This window comes from Cupressus sempervirens, chromosome 4 (assembly GCF_028749045.1).
Source record: "Cupressus sempervirens isolate cs-2001-9-10 chromosome 4, ASM2874904v1, whole genome shotgun sequence".
Lineage (NCBI taxonomy): Eukaryota > Viridiplantae > Streptophyta > Pinopsida > Cupressales > Cupressaceae > Cupressus > Cupressus sempervirens.
Genome location: NC_143121.1, coordinates 178,867,196 through 178,884,799, shown reverse-complemented (window position 1 = coordinate 178,884,799; position 17,604 = coordinate 178,867,196). Strand labels below are relative to the sequence as shown.

The window sequence follows — 17,604 nt, the reverse complement described above, 5'->3', positions numbered from 1 at the left end:
TCCTTGCTGAGAGTTTCCTTATAAGATCGGGCTTCATCTATTTGACTTGAGCCAACAATGTATAAGGAACAATATTGTATTAAGGTCCACATAGGGACATGACCCAATGTTGCTCTTTGGCCATGTAGAGTCATGTCCCTACGGGGACTAGAGTCCTTGTATTTAATCCTCATTCGCTCAGTGATTGGAAGACAATATCAATACACTTATTTGTCTGGATACATCAGCATTCTCTTACATCTGCATTCTGTCATTCTCAAAGTAATTAAAGGTAATCACAGTTCAGTCATTCAGTCATATATATATCTGTATATACATGTATATACATATACATACATACATACACACACACACACACACACACACACACACATATATATATACATATATATCTATCAGAGTTACACCAGAATTCAGACTTACATACTTATAAGGATCAGAACCATATCTGGCACTCAGGCTGAATATTTCAGAGAAGGAAAACACTTATATATATTCTCTTTGTCAGGAATCCTAAAAACATTTATATCTCTTACAATTCCTTTCATGATTTTGGTTCGTCTTTGGGAGACCAACTACAACGTTCTCCATAGAGGATAAAGCTCTGAAATTTATATGTCCAAACCTCTTTTGCCACAGTTCATTTGAGTCAAGTATTAATTGCAAGAGTATGCATGGGATGGGCTGAAAGTTTGCGAACTCCAATTTCACGAGCTGATTGGATGCTGCAGTTCTTTTTCCATGCAAGTACCTTCCCACCAGAAAAGCCAACAATATATCCTCTGTCTACTAGAGCTGATATGGAAATAAGATTCCTCTTTATGCCAGGAACAAATAATACATCACTAAGATGAAGAGGAATTCCATAATCTGACTTAAACGAACTAGGACTGAGACCCTTCATTGGATAACTTGCATCATCACCAATTATGACTTGAGGATGAGAATCTTTTTCCTTCAAATTAATAAGATGTTCTTTGTAACCAGTGATATGACGAGATGCATCACTCTCAATCAACCATGTATTGCTGTTTGTAGGAATATTGCTAGAAAGTGCAGAAATAATTTAGAATCCCTTAGAATTTTCACCTGACTCCTTTTTGAGGAGATGGGTTTTCAACAATTTTTGCAGCTGCCTGAGTCTTTGGCCTAGTATAACAATCTCTTGCAATGTGCCCATACTTGTCACACCTGAAGCATTGAATTTTGGAATAATCCCTTTTTCCTCTATTGGAGACGGGGCTGGATTCAAAGTTTTTATCTCTGAACCTCTTGAAGCTTCCTTATTCCCTTTCCCCTTTGAAGTGTGAGCTGAAAGAACATGATCATCTTCATGATGATTTCGATGACCATTGGCTCTTGCTTCTAATTTGCATTCCTCTCGAATACAATCTGCCCTTAACCTATCAAATCTTGGAAGCTCATCTCTTCCACTAATGCCCTGAATAAAAGATTCCCAAGAATGGGGAAGTCCATTCATAGCAAGCATCACAAAATCTTTATCTGGAAACGTCTCAGCAATCGCGCTAAGCTGATCCTTCAATTCTGTAATTTTTATAAAGTATGTAACTACAAAAGCACCCTTTTCCATTTTTTCATGCAGCAGTTGCTGTCTCAAGGAACTTTATTCGTATTATTAAACTTGTACAAATCCTTAAGAGTCTGGAACATTTCTTTGGCTGATCCCTAATTTGAAATGACCAAAATCAAATGATCTTTTTAGCCACAATCTTGTTCTTCCACTGAGCTCTTTCATCTTCATCAGATGGTTCTGCAACATTAGAGTTAACATAATCCAAATATTATTCTCTTCAAGTGCAATGAGAACCCTAGGCTTCCAAGAAGCAAAATTTGAGGAACCATCTAATCTCTCCTCAACTTTCAACCCATTCATCATTTTTCAAGCACAAAAAATAACTAGACAAAATAGAACCAAGGAGCACAAATTAAGAATGTTTCTGGTTCATAATCAAATTTCTTCAGACCTTCTGTGATACCATTTTGAAATTTGAACCAGAAGATATAGATAAAAACATAAAATAAATAATGCAAGTAGCACAAGAGATATCCTGGCAAAAAACCCTCAAAGTGGGAAACAACCCAACCCAACAAACTTAAATCTTTATTGATTTTCTCAATTAAAAGTTTCTTTTGCTTTCATCACATTTGACTCTTCTTAATACACACATATGTCCAAGATGAATAAAACAATAATAGGTAGTTGCTAGCAATTTTCAATACGATGAAGGTCTGCAAGAGCTTACAATATAACAAAAGCTGATTACACACTCTTAGAATTCTATGCAGGATTACGCTATTGCTCAAACAATTGAGCATAAAAAATAAACTCACAAAATGGCCATGCACTATTATGAAATAGTTGTATGCTTAAGAACAAAACATGCTAACAATTTAAGCTCATATTTCTGAAGACCAATTTAGCCCGATGATCTCTGAGCTTTTGATTGCACATGATGAAGTCTTTGTTGCAGACCTCGAACAAAACACCTGATCACTATCATGAAATGATTACACCAAACTGAATAAGAGTCAAACACCCACAAATGCATTACACGGGGAGCTCAAAAGGCCAATAGGTACAAATATGCAGCCGTTATGAATACTCGAATGCACATCATCAAAAGTTTTGCCAGCAAGGATAGAGGAACACATGATGATCCTAGTCGGATGCCACGATGGAGACAATAAACCAAAAATATAGATGAAGCCAAAGAATAAAATGACAGTGTCATAACAAATGAAGAGTTGTGAGAGACAATGAATTGAAGACATAGATAATAACCTGAAATAAATAATGCAAGTAGCACAAGAGATATCTTGGGGAAAAACCGTTCTCAAAGTGGGAAACAACCCAAGCCAACAAACTTAGATCTTTATTGATTTTCTCACTAAAAAATTACAAGTCTTTTGCTTTCAGCACATTTGATTCTCCTTAATACACACACATATATCAGAGATGAATAAAACAATAATAGGTAGTTGCAAGCAATTCTCAATACCATGAAGGTCTGCAAGAGCTTAGAATATAACAAAACCTGATTACACACTCTTATAATTCTATGCAGGATTACGCTATTGCTCACACAATCGAGCATAAAAAATAAACTCACAAAATGGCCATGCACTATTATGAAATAGTTGTGTGCTTTAGAACAAAACATGCTAACAATTTAAGTTCATATTTCTGAAGCCCAATTTAACCCGATGATCTTTGACCTTTTGATTGCACATGACGAAGTCTTTGTTGCAGACGTTTAACAAAACACCCGATCACTGTCATGAAATGATTACACCAAACTGAATAAGAGTCGAACACCCACAAATGCCCTACACAGGGAGCTCAAAAGGTCAATAGTTACAAATATGCAGCCGTTATGAATACTCAAATGTGCATCATCAAAAGTTTTGCCAGCAAGGATAGAGGAACACACGATGATCCTAGTCAGATGCCACGATGGAGACAATAAACCAAAAATATAGATGAAGCCAAATAATAAAGTGAAAGTGTCATAACAAATGAAGAGTTGCGAGAGAATGAATTAAAACCATAGATAATAAACTGAAATAAATAATGCATGTAGCACAAGAGATATCTTGGGAAAAAACCCTCCTCAAAGTGGGAAACAACCCAGCCCAACAAACTTAGATCTTTATTGATTTTCTCAATAAAAAATTACAAGTCTTTTGCTTTCATCACATTTCATTCTCCTTAATACATATACATATATCGGAGATGAATAAAACAATAATAGGTAGTTGCAAGCAATTCTCAATACCATGAAGGTCTGCAAGAGCTTACAATATAACAAAAGCTGATTACACACTCTTAGAATTCTATGCAGGATTATGCTATTGCTCAGACAATCGAGCATAAAAAGTAAACTCACAAAATGGCCATGCACTATTATGAAATAGTTGTATGCTTAAGAACAAAACATGCTAGCAATTTAAGCTCATATTTCTGAAGCCCAATTTAACCCGATGATCTCTGACCTTTTTGATTGCACACCATGAAGTCTTTGTTGCAGATGTCTAACAAAACACCCAATCACTGTCATGAAATGATTACACCAAAACTGAATAAGAGTTGAACACCCACAAATGCATCACATGGGGAGCTCAAAAGGCCAATAGTTACAAATATGCAGCCATTATGAATACTCGAATGCACATCATCAAAAGTTTTGCCAGCAAGGATAGAGGAACACACGACGATCCTAGTCTTATGCCACGGTGGAGACAATAAATAAAAAATATAGATGAAGCCAACTAATAAAGTGAAAGTGTCATAGCAAATAAAGGGTTGTGAGTGACAATGAATTGAAAACATAGATAATAACCTGAGATAAATAATGCAAGTAGCACAAGAGATATCTTGGGAAAAACCCCTCCTCAAAGTGGGAAACAACCCAAGCCAACAAACTTAGATCTTTATTGATTTTCTCTATGAAAAATTACAAGTCTTTTTCTTTCATCCCATTTGATTCTCCTTAATATATAACAAAATCTGATTACACACTCTTAGAATTCTATGCAGGATTACGCTATTGCTCCGACACAAGGAATATTGTCAAATGCCACATGTGCAACCTTCCCACTTGCTGGTCTAATGTTATCAGTCTGATATGTACTTAAAAGTAACTATAGGTGGCTTCTAATGCTTGAGAATCAACACATCAAAATGTAAATTATGCTCTGATACCACTGTAATGACCCTTCTCAAATCTGCTCTCAAAAATAATGATTGAAGGCTCAAAGAATTTTGTCAAACAATTCACATGCAAGGGACATATGACTGATATAGTATTTCAGCTTGCTTTAAATTACTCTTTCTTCAATTTGCATCAATGAGAATCTTGTACTAGAAGACTCAAAATGGACTACACAATGACCTAACATGAATGTGCAACTTATTCTGACAATATTCAATGCATATATGTGACTGAATCTACTTGCAATATGCAGCTACAACAGCTAGTAATTTTGACAAACACTTGGGATGTAAAATTATAACATTATTTATGCCAAAAAGAGAACTTATAGCCAATTGACATTTTGTCAAATAATTGGCATGCAAACTAATAAGTTGATCATGAATGAAATGAACACTTACAGCCAACTGACATTTCTACACACAGTTGGTATGCAAACTAACTAGCTGATAAATAATAATATTGAATTGCTCAAATGACACCAACAACTATTATCTCCTTAATTGCAATGAAATTTCTAATACAGTGCTCATGAAATATGGCCAAGACTTTTTTGGCATTTACATGGATTACAAAAATGATAATGCTGGTATAATGCACACCTACAGCTGAAACTTATAACACCTAAAAAAACAATACTAACAAAAGAACCTGGTTGTAGATGGCTGTAATAATTTTCTTCAATGCTGCTCCTTCTGCTTTGCTTTTTTCGATTTGCTTTTTCCACTTGCTTTTTCCGGATTTTCTTTTTCGAATTGCTTTTTCGGATCTACTTTTTCGAAGTGCTTTTTCGGATTGCTTTTCCGGAGCTGCTTTTTCGGTTCCACTTTTTTCGGCCTGCTTTTTTCGGGTCCACTTTTTTCGGAGCGGCTTTTTCGGTTTTGCTTTTTTCGGCCTGCTTTTTCGGGTCTGCTTTTTTTATTAAAAAAAAAACCCTCAATCAAATCTCTGTCCAAACTGAATATACCAATGAAGAACAACATGAAATGGATGAGTACCACTTCCAATGTGCAACCCTTCAGAAGGTCTTTCACTTCCTCAGTTATGCAATCTCTTGAGAGGTATCGTTCTCAAGGATTATGCTGAATATTTGCAGACTATCAAGCTCCACAAATGCTCATAGAAGATGTAGTTGAGTTACCAAATCCCGTCCATCCAAATGAGAGGCCAAGCCCTCTATTTATTCACTTTTCTAAGAAGTTACTAAGAACTTCTAGAAGCATCTATTATAAAATCCCATTATAATGCACTTTTATAATTAAATAACTTTACAAAATAAAAAGTGCAATCTCAACTTAAAATTATAACATGTAGGCCGCGTATAAAAGTAATGATAAAATAATATCTCCAAGAGCATAATAAACCATCCAATCCTCAAATAAACGCCAGAATGACTCTCTCATCACAACCACCAGTCTACGAGAGTCCATGGTAGACTGATTCGGCATGCAAAACGATGTCAGCCAAAATGGGGACATTACAGTCCGCCCTTCCTGAAATTGCTTGTCCCCTAGCAATGGCCGAACAACAACCTAATCGATCCACTTGGATCCCAAATGTAGTCATGAACTATACTGCTGTCAGTCAACATAGGCTCCTGCAACAACCTCTGAAAATTAACCAAGAGGCATCCATAATCAAATTGGCGAATACAACTCACCCAAACTCCAAAGTCAGGAACTCATCAGAAACAAGCTCTCGAAATATCAGAACCCAAGTAGAGTAGATAACCCAAACTGCCAACATAGTGAATACCATCAACGCATCCCACTGGCCTATGCAGAATGTACAGTACAACTCTGCAACAATGGTGACCACTCCCACATGAAACTGCACCAAATACAGAGAATCCACACACTGCACATCTACTGCAATTAACACAACTTTGCAGATCACTGGCCACTGTCTCATAACCATAACACCCATGCACTGCTGATGGTGAATAGTCATTACACGGTAGATAGCAAAAACGAGAGCCCAGACCAAACCTATTTGCCATCAACTCCTCAACACATGGGTCAAAAGCAAACCGATGAACATATCTTGAAGTATAATGCCGGTAAAAAGAACCAATCCTAGTCAAAGACTCATCCTGCAGACGTGATACAACCAACTGTGACTGATCATCAGCTAAGTCAGAGGATGATATAGCCAAGGGTGCAGAATCAACAACATCACTAGTCTCTGTGCCCTCCAAGTCAAACATACCACAATGCTCAGCTGTAGCGCCCAACTCAGCTGAACCTGCCTCCAGTGGAAACGGACCAAATATGCCAATACTAGTGTCGTGGATAGATATATCCTCATCTCCATTGCCTCTATCAACCTCGACCATGGACATCCTCGGACCACCAGACACCACGGTCAGTGACTGTACAGAATCTGGTAAAGACTGAAGTCATTCCAACTCCACGGTCACCTCAGTTAAATGAAACTGTGACTCCTCGAAAGCCAATTGTGTACTCTCAAGAAACTCAGAAGTCACCTCAAGCTGCTGAGTAAGCTCACTCACCTCATCTTCCTTGACCAATAATGCGTCATATGCTTTATTGCCCCACTCCATAAGATAATCTCTGTTGGCTACCAACTGCATATAATTCTTTCTCAGAATCCAGATAGCCTCCCATAAAGAGTGGATCTCTGTCAAGGAAAGATAACTGCCTCCCTGCTCATCACTAGTAGGAGAACCCCATCCATAAACTGCTAACAACTGACGAGTAGCATCGAAATACTCGCAAACGATAGCAATGTCTCGCTCACTAACTCTCAGCTGACTAGACACATGATTGTGCTGGCTGGTCAAACTCCTATACTCACTTTCTGCAAAGTCCTGAATGCTCACTTTCTGATCAACTGTACTATCCTCAAACATGACAGTATCCTCAACTGCTGTAACTTCATCCAGCCCAACTGTACTGGAATCACTATTTGTGTCAATTGCACAATCCGGTGTGCCTGTGATATCACCTTCTGGCTCAACCTGCACAACGTCTGTAACCCCTTCTACCTGTGAAGATGATGCAGATAAACCATTACTTGAAGATGTGCTAATGTCTCCCTGTATCGAATCAGCATGTCTATTAAACTCCTCATACAAGTTTCTGCCTGTCATAGGGAAGGTACGATCCTTAGGCCTATCAAAACGTTCAATCAGTCTCTCCTTAAACTCCACATATGAGGTAATGTGTGCATGACCCATAGTGACCATACCATGATGCCACCACTCGTGTGCTAACCCATCCAGGTGAATTGCTGCATACTTAATAGCTTCTTCCTTAGGCATAGGGTTCATTTGAAAGTATGTGTCAAGCCTTTGAACCCAAGCTCTTGCTGTAGACTTCCCCGCGCCATCATAATATGGTAATTGAAGTTTCCCTACTTTCTTCCGTAGCTCATAGCTCTGGCTCCTGTCATGTCCACGTGGCATATGCTTCATCCGCACATCTATATACTCCCTAAAGGTAATTGCAGCAGTGAAATCTGGACCTCCGGCTTCCCAATCTCTCCTTAGCTGGTCCTGTATATCAGTGATCTGGGGCTCTGGTACGGGCTGCTTTGGAGCTTTAGGAGGAAATGTGGGAATAATGGGCCTCGAATTCACTGTCCTAGTTTGCTGGGGTGCATGACCGAAATTGTTCCCCACTTGTTCGCTTCCATTATGTGTCCCATCCTGATTATTACCACTCTGGTTATTACCATTCTGATTATTTCCTCCACCCACATTAGCATTCAACCCCATTTGACGAGCCATCATCTGCATCATAAGCTCCAATCTTTGACTCTGTTCTTGTGCTCTCTACTCTGCTGATCGCTGTCCCTGTGCTAAGGTGTCTAATAATTGTAAGAATGTTTCCTTTCCCTGATCTGGACCGGCATTCATTTTGTCAAACATTTTTCTCTCTATCTAGCTAATCCAAATTCCTAATAAGACCTCCATAGGATGGTAGGAAACCGCTCTGATACCACTGTAATATCCCTTGGTCTTATAGGTCTAAAATGTGCTTTGAGTGACACAAGGAATATTGTCAAATGCTACATGTGCAACCTTTCCCCTTGCTGGTCTAATGTTATCAGTCTGATATGTACTTAAAAGTAACTATAGGGAGCTTCTAATGCTTGAGAATCAACACATCAAAATGTAAATTATGCTCTGATACCACTGTAATGACCCTACTCAAATCTGCTCTCAAAAATGCTGATTGAAGGCTCAAAGAATTTTGTCAAACAATTCGCATGCAAGGGACATATGACTAATATAGTATTTCAGCTTGCTTTAAATGACTTTTTCTTCAATTTGCATCAATGAGAATCTTGTGCTAGAGGACTCAAAATGGACTACACAATGACCTAACATGAATGTGCAACTTATTTTGACAATATTCAATGCATATATGTGACTGAAACTACTTGCAATATGCAGCTACAACAACTAGTAATTTTGACAAACACTTGGGATGTAAAATTATAACATTATTTATGCCAAAAAGAGAACCTACAACCAATTGACATTTTGTCAAACAATTGGCATGCAAACTAATAAGCTGATTATGAATAAAATGAACACCTACAGCCAACTGGCATTTCTACAAACAGTTGGTATGCAAACTAACTAGCTGATAAATAATAATATTGAATTGCTCAAATGACACCAGCAACTATTATCTCCTTAATTGCAATGAAATTTCTAATACAATGCTCATGAAATATGGCCACGACTTTTTTTGGCATTTACATGGATTACAAAAATGATAATGCTGGTATAATGCACACTTACAGCTGAAACTTATAACACTTGAAAAAGCAATACTAACAAGGAACCTGGTTGTAGATGGCTGTAATAATTTTCTTCAATGCTGCCCCTTTTGCTTTTCTTTTTTCCGATCTGCTTTTTCCACTTGCTTTTTCCGGATTTTTTTTTTCGAACTGCTTTTTCGGATCTGCTTTTTCGAAGTTCTTTTTCGGATTGCTTTTTCAGAGCTGCTTTTTCGGTTCCGCTTTTTTCGGCTTGCTTTTTCGAGTCTGCTTTTTTCAGAGCTGCTTTTTCGATTCCGCTTTTTTCGGCCTGCTTTTTCGTGTCCGCTTTTTTATTAAAAAAATAAACCCTCAATCAAATCTCTGTCCAAACTGAATATACCAATGAAGAACAACATGAAATGGCTGAGTACCACTTCCAATGTGCAACCTTTTAGAAGGTCTTTCACTTCTTCAGTTATGCAATCTCTTGAGAGGTATCGTTCTCAAGGATTATGCTAAATATTTGCAAACTATCAAGCTCCACAAATGCTCATAGAAGATGTAGTTGAGTTACCAAATCCCATCCGTCCAAATGAGAGGCGAAGCCCTCTATTTATTCACTTTTCTAAGAAGTTACTAAAAACTTCTAGAAGCATCTATTATAAAATCCCATTATAATGCACTTTTATAATTAAATAACTTTATAAAATAAAAAGTGCAATCTCAACTTAAAATTATAACATGTAGGCCGCGTATAAAAAGTAATGATAAAATAATATCTCCAAGAGCATAATAAATCATCCAATCCTCAAATAAATGCCAAAATGACTCTCTCATCACAACCACCAGTCTACGAGGGTTCATGGTATACTGATCCGACACGCAAAACGATGTCAGCCAAAATGGGGACATTACAGAAACAACCCAAGCCAACAAACTTAGATCTTTATTGATTTTCTCTATGAAAAATTACAAGTCTTTTTCTTTCATCCCATTTGATTCTCCTTACTATATAACAAAAGCTGATTACACACTCTTAGAATTCTATGCAGGATTACGCTTTGCTCCGACAATCGAGCATAAAAAATAAACTCACAAAATGGCCATGCACTATTATAAAATAGTTGTATGCTTAAGAACAAAACACACTAACAATTTAAGCTCATATTTCTGAAGCCAAATTGAACCCGATGATCTCTTTGCTTTTGATGGCACACAGTGAAGTCTTTGTTGCAAATGTCTAACAAAACATCCAATCACTGTCATGAAATGATTACACCAAACTGAATAAGTGCCAAACGCCCATAGATGCATTACTCAGGGAGCTCAAAAGCCAATGGTTACAAATATGCAGCCGTTATGAATACTTGAATGCACATCATCAAAAATTTTGTCAGCAAGGATAGAGGAACACATGATGATCGTAGTTGGATGACACGATGGAGACAACAAACCAAAAATATAGATGAAGCCAAATAATAAAATGGCAATGTCATAACAAATGAAGAGTTGTGAGAGGCAATGAATTTAGGTGCTTGAGAAGATAAATGTTGTTGGTGGATGAACAGACTTCCACTAACAAAGGAAATTGATACAAAGACAACATACTCTCATGTAGTAGTAAATCCATACGATCATAGAAGACTTGAAATGGACTGAAATCAGAGTAGAGAAACCTCGAACCAGATTACAACACCACCAAACAAAATGAAGAGGACAAAGAAAATATGACGAGCTGTAGCGAAAAAAAAAGTAAAATCTCAGGTTAGATCTATCTCGTGTCTACATGATTCAACATCCTGAAGATAAATGGCCATACGATGCTGGTCCATGTACCTGAAGAATGATGAGATGAGGCGAGTCTCTTTGAAGGGACAATAGAACTACTTTTGATCTCATAATAAATAGGACATCGAAAGATGAAGTGCTCCATGGACTCCACCTCGCTATGAGTACACAACTAACAAATCTTGCCACCTGTATCAAATAAGCTTCTAGTCTCAATGCGAAGATGGTGGGAACTAACTCTAATTGATCCAAGAGGAATCTTGAGAGAGTGTTGCCAGTGCGGATAGCTGTAAGAAGGGCAAATGATGATGCCACTTCGAATCTCAAGGCAGTGCTTTATGTAGAAGCTTATTTATTAAATATGTATCTTTCTGAACCATTAAAAACTTCAAAGCCACATCATATATGTGGATTGAGATGATTATTGAGATTTGTATCCCTCGATTATCCTAGAAAATACCTAACATCAATCTTTTGACTGGATTTCAGTAAGGTTTCAATTTCTAGTTCACTGAATGACCTCTGACCGTTTTCCAGCAAATCCTTTTGTATAAGAAGCTTGAAAATAAAATTGTAATGGGGTATAATAGTTGCAAATCTTAATAACATTTTGTTCTATTGAAGTTTCATATACCCATTTGATGAAGACTTTTGTGGATATAGTTTTAAAAATATTTTTTAATTGTTTGTTAGTAGGGTGTCAAATGAAAAATGGAAATAGAAATACCTTTGACTCAGTGTCTTAGCAGAAAATCAATGAATAGATGTTTGTTTCCCAAGGATCAAGGTTTTGCGTCTAATATAATTGAATACTTCTTAGATAATTATTTAATCTGTTTCAGTGAAATATAAAATTGCTATTTTATTTGCCATGCTCAGGAATTGAACAGCTTCTCTATGGTCCATCAGAGTGCTTGGAATATCAAATGTACTTGATAGTTGTTAGATTATGCTCCTTGCTGAAATTTGTTCTGTTGTCAGATGATGAGCGACTCCACAAACATTCTTTCACCTGGAAGAACTACCAGTGAAACAGATGTTGCCAAAGCATTATTGAGAAAGATTGCTTCTGCAAAAGGAAGAGTTATTACTACACAATTTGCCTCAAACATTCATCGTCTTGGTAGTGTGAAAGCTGCAGCTGAGCTCACTGGCAGGAAACTGGTAGGAATATAATTTTTTAAATTTCTCATTATTGAAATATTCTAGCTTTCAAGTACAGGAGGTTCTCTCTGGAAATAAAGTTAGCAATGGTATCATATGCTAGATACATTTTAATGACCTTAGCAATGGTATCATATGCTAGATACATTTCACTGATCTTCCAAATTTGCACCCTATTAAGCTACAATATTGGATGCTGAATTGGTGCAGGTATTTATTGGGATGTCCTTGAGGTCATATCTCGATGCTGCTTGGAAAGCTGGACTAGCGCCTTTTGATCCCTCAACTTTGGTAACTAACAATGCACAAACCTTTAGGATTATAATATTATTCTTTTGAAGCTGGACTGGCCACATGGTCTCAAGAATACATTATTGGTTTTTATCATGCTACATTACGACTGCAAATATTACACACAAATAATACTATTTATGCTTATTTATAGGATTCACATATCTTATATTGTCGGAAACTTCCTATTACAACTCCTTGATGTGGACAAGTTGTTTTAGCAACTCAAACAAATGCTCTGTAATCAACAATATTTTTTACAAAACATCTATGGGAATGATGTGATATTCCCCATGTACAACATGGCTATAGTTGAAAGTAGATTTTTTGTGTGCAAGAAATGAACTTTGTAATTGTTGATCATTTGTGAAATAGGCCACTCTAAAGCTGTACCTGGTTTTAGATAAAATTTGTGTCCACGAATCTCAGTGTTGGAATGATAAACCAATTAAAATAACGGTTTTAGAAATGAAATATTGCCAAATTTTCCTGGCCTTTTTGAGAAGACATTTATCTTATGCATACTTTTGCAGGTGAAAGCTGAGGACATGGATAAATATGCTCCTAGAGATCTGCTTGTTGTAACAACAGGATCACAGGTAGTAGTGTTCCAAGGAGTTAGAATATGAAAGCATGCTATTTTAAATATTACTTTGCTTTCAACATTAGTTTAACATTAGATTTTGTTATATAAGCTTTCAACTAATTATATATGCATTTTGAGCCAGGCAGAACCTCGTGCAGCACTGAATCTTGCATCATTTGAAACAAGTCATTCCCTTAGGCTAACAAAAGATGACTTGATCTTATACTCAGCAAAGGTAGCATTTATATTTAATATTTTGAAGTGTTTTCATAAAAGAATGGTACTGATTCGAAAACTTGCCCTCAGTCATTTTTTAAGTCAGTAAACATGTCATCAGGCATCATGTTATCAATATTTACAAAGTTTTCCTTCCATGTTTAAATTGCAAGGTTATCAATTTTACAGTGATACAAGCAGTAAGTAGATACTGTAATTTGGCAAAACGAAGTCCACACACAACTATCAAGTCACCAATACTAATATATAATTTTCACTGCTTTCTGCTCAAACTGAAAGATCAACTACTCCATAGGGCTTCACAAAGTGTTCCCACATGAATATTTGGTAATAGCTCAATGAAATATTATCACCACTATTAGCCACTATGAAGACCCGACTCCACTTTCCAGCACTCAATGTGCTTCCTTGTTTGGCTGCAACCATGGTGGAAGAGCTTACGGCAATGAATACACAAGTCTCACACAAATCTCATGCTAGTATCCTGCATATTGACTTCTTCAACTGTGCAGTCTGCCTCTTCGATTCTCCACGCCACTTCATAATAATGTAATTGCATTCAATGGGACCAAAGCTGTAGTTTTCCTTTGCAACAATACAGTTGCAAGAACAAAGAATATAGTCGGTCAAAGCAACTCATGACATTATTAATATTTCCCCATGAACCTCAATATTGCCATCAATTCTGGCAAGAGCCTACAACACAACGGTAACTTGTGAGCCTCTCTTGTGGGAGGTCTTGGGTTCGAGTCTACGAAAGCTTAACACATAATAATAACTAATATCAACAGATAATAATAATTAATCAAGGCTTCGGCCCACTACCTATCAAAAATAAAATATAAAAAATATATTGCCATCAATTCATATTATCATTATGTTTTTAACAAAAAATGATTTCACCACAGCTCCCACCAAGTGTATGATATGTTTACAGCTTTTAATACTTACTTTGAAGGCTTGTGCATTCTTAGCGACTTGTACCCCCACCAAATGATATCCCCTTTGAATTAACTAGCTGCTCCAAATTCAGGCCAAGGTTGATGTATGTTTCTGATGAGAGCAAGGGAAATAATCTCAGCTAAGAGAAAACACAATCACTCAGCTCTTTAACAATTCCAGCAGTCTCATATGATATTAAACCATGATTCAACTGAATAAATACTTACACCAATATTATTCTTTTCTACTAGTAATCTACCTCTATAATATATTGACAGCTTTGAATGGATAGTCAAATAATATTTTATTCACGTAGCTTAATTTTGCTAGTATTATGATATTTTATTCTTTTAGTTATAACATTACCCATAGGAGCAGGAATCTGCAAAGAATCCCGATTATACCAGTTAATCCTAAATCCTAGAGCTAGCCAATTTTTTCCTTGAAAAAATCCTGATACATGAAAAAGTCCTTAATCAATCATTGACCCAATTTTCAATGACCTTAGTTGCATATTAAGTGCATTAAATCATATTAAAATTCCTAAATAGTGGCAAACGAATGTCTCCTGCTAAATCATATTAAAATTCCAGTCTTGTTTCCTCCTGCTTTTCCTTATTGGTCTTTTCCATATTTATAAAATCTTTGACTATTCTTTCAACTACTGTGCCTAAGACCTCACTGCAAAGATTTTCAACACCAAATTATATATCATCCTCATTGATACCTGCTTCTTTCATGATCGCCTTAGTGTCTTTTCCTTCCAATAAGGGATTTCTAAACATCATACTATTTTAGTTAGATATGTGTGACCCTTAATTTGAACACCCAACTCCTTTTCAGCTTGGATCTCTTTGTTTACTGCCATTCCATTGTCCTCCAAAGTAGGGGTAACTCCATTTTTATTCTCTATCAGGGTCAATAAATGGTTCCTTGTGGATGCATAACAAGGGTTTAATAGCCTATTTATTCTTAGTATTAACCACCAGATCTTGACCATTCTTTGCTATTGCATAATTAATATTCATCTGGGTAGGGTAGGTGTTAGCTTTAGGAAGGCTTGATTGGAGTTTACCAGTTTGGCTAATAGTAAACCCTCCTTTTTCATTATTGAAACCAATTGTAATGTTATCTGAGGGCCTATCTTGGGAATCTTTATCCTTGGTCTTAGAAAGAGTCCCGGTAATATCTAATAGATATAGATTGATAATTAGGAGATATTTTCCACAACAATTCAAATTGTGGTAAGTGTAATTTTTGGGTCAAACTCATTGACCCATCTTTCATGAGTAGTGGCTCACATGAACCAATGAATGGAACACTTGGGACTCATTAAATTTGGGTGATGCTCACAGGAGTGAAGCACAAGGACTTCCCAAGAGCTCATCCATTCTAGTACTATTCCAACTCGAATGCACTTAACTACAAAATTTCCTCCATGGTTAAACCCACTCTGCTTGTAATCCAAGTTGCTAAACCCTCAACAAGTCTTGTGCCTTATGAAACATTCATTAGAAAGCACCTTAACCTCATCACTTGATAAGTAGGATATATTTTCCACAAGAAGTCAAGATGTGATATTGCTATCAAGCTTCAACTGTCTAGTTTTTTAAGTTAAACTCATTGACCCATGTTTCATGAGTAGTGGTTCACACGAATCCATCTCTCACGAGAACGAATGAAACAGTTAAACTACCTTGTCTTTTTAAAACTAAGCCCTCCGCTTGTTATAGTAAAGAGTCACGACCATGAAAGGCTGTGACTTCCTATGACTTTTGTCATGGGGGAAGTCACGACCTTTCGTGGTCATGACCCTCAAGCACATATATCACTTAAGACCGATGGGTTCCAAAGCAAAAAATCAATAACAAAGTGCATCAAGTTGATTCAGCAACCATCTAATTCACCATTGTAGCATTCAGAGAGGTTAGCCGATTAAGGTTAATATAGTCAGAGTCCTCACAAACCTAAAACATATTCAATAGACACTTCCAGGTCTGATAAATCAAAGGTAGATTATTCTCTAGAAAAGATCCTAGTTTAACATGGTATCAGAGCTTAACTAGAGAAAAACCACATTCAGATTTGTTCTTGTCTTTAAAGAAATCAGCATTCAGATTGTTCCTCGCCTTATAGAAATAAAACTCTATCTGAGTCAGAATGGGGAAAGGAATCAAAGTAGAAGATTGATTGGAAGGGGCTGCAAACTTCTCCTCCTGGAAAATTCGAATCTTTACCTTACTTGAAGAACTCAGTTAGAGTCTTTTATAGAAAAAGATACTTAAATGATTGAAGATGAATCAGAAAAAACAACTTGGAAAAGACGAAACAATAAAGTTAAGAAGATCGTAATTGATGTTGTAAGGGATCATGTTGAAGTGTTTAAAACTATAAAAGATACATTTGAAATAAACAATGTGAGTAGAATACTGACATTAAAACATCAATTGCTGAATATAAAAATAAACAAAGGAGAGTCTATGACAAATTATTTCTTAAGAATCTCTGAGATAAGAGTTCAACTTGCCACAAGTGGAAACAATGCAGATGACGAGGAACTTACACTAATTGCTCTAAGCGGTCTACCTATATCATGGGAACCTTTCATTCAATGTGTAAGCAGTCCCTCTCTTCCTAAGTTTGATCAACACAAGAATGAGTGTATTCAAGAAGAATCTGGCTTAATCTCTAGAGGAACCTGCACCAATCAAGAGGGAAAGATTCGAGCCTTACATACCAACAACAAAAGGAAGAAGAGAAAATTCAAACCAAAGAGAGGAAATAATTCTCAATACAACAAGGACAAGTATCTATCCAAAGTTCAATGCTACCGATGTGATAAATTTGGTCACATCCAAAGAGATTGTCTTGAAACAAAGAAAATTCAAGCTACCATATCAGAATCTCATGAAGTGGAAAATCCTCTATTCTATGTAGCTTTGTCAAGTGAATTAAATGCAAGTAATAATATCTGGATAATAGATAGTGGAGCTTCAAGACACATAACTGGATTTAGAAATCAGTTTGTAACATTCAAAGAGTATTGCACAAAAGAAGTCACAATTGGAGATAATTCTACTCATTTAGTAAAAGGAATTGGGACTTGCTCCTTACAAATAAAATCTGGAG

General features: G+C 36.5%; 1 pseudogene across 1 annotated transcript in view; it reads left to right on the top strand.

Moving 5' to 3' along the window:
- Positions 1-17,604, top strand: part of LOC149560554 (ribonuclease J-like) — a 314,963-nt pseudogene that overhangs the window by 119,333 nt on the left and 178,026 nt on the right. Inside the window, exons 8-11 of the transcript XR_016363705.1 lie at positions 12,237-12,419; positions 12,630-12,710; positions 13,244-13,309; positions 13,439-13,531. The product of XR_016363705.1 is annotated as a ribonuclease J-like (transcript). The remainder of the gene's footprint in view (positions 1-12,236; positions 12,420-12,629; positions 12,711-13,243; positions 13,310-13,438; positions 13,532-17,604) is intronic.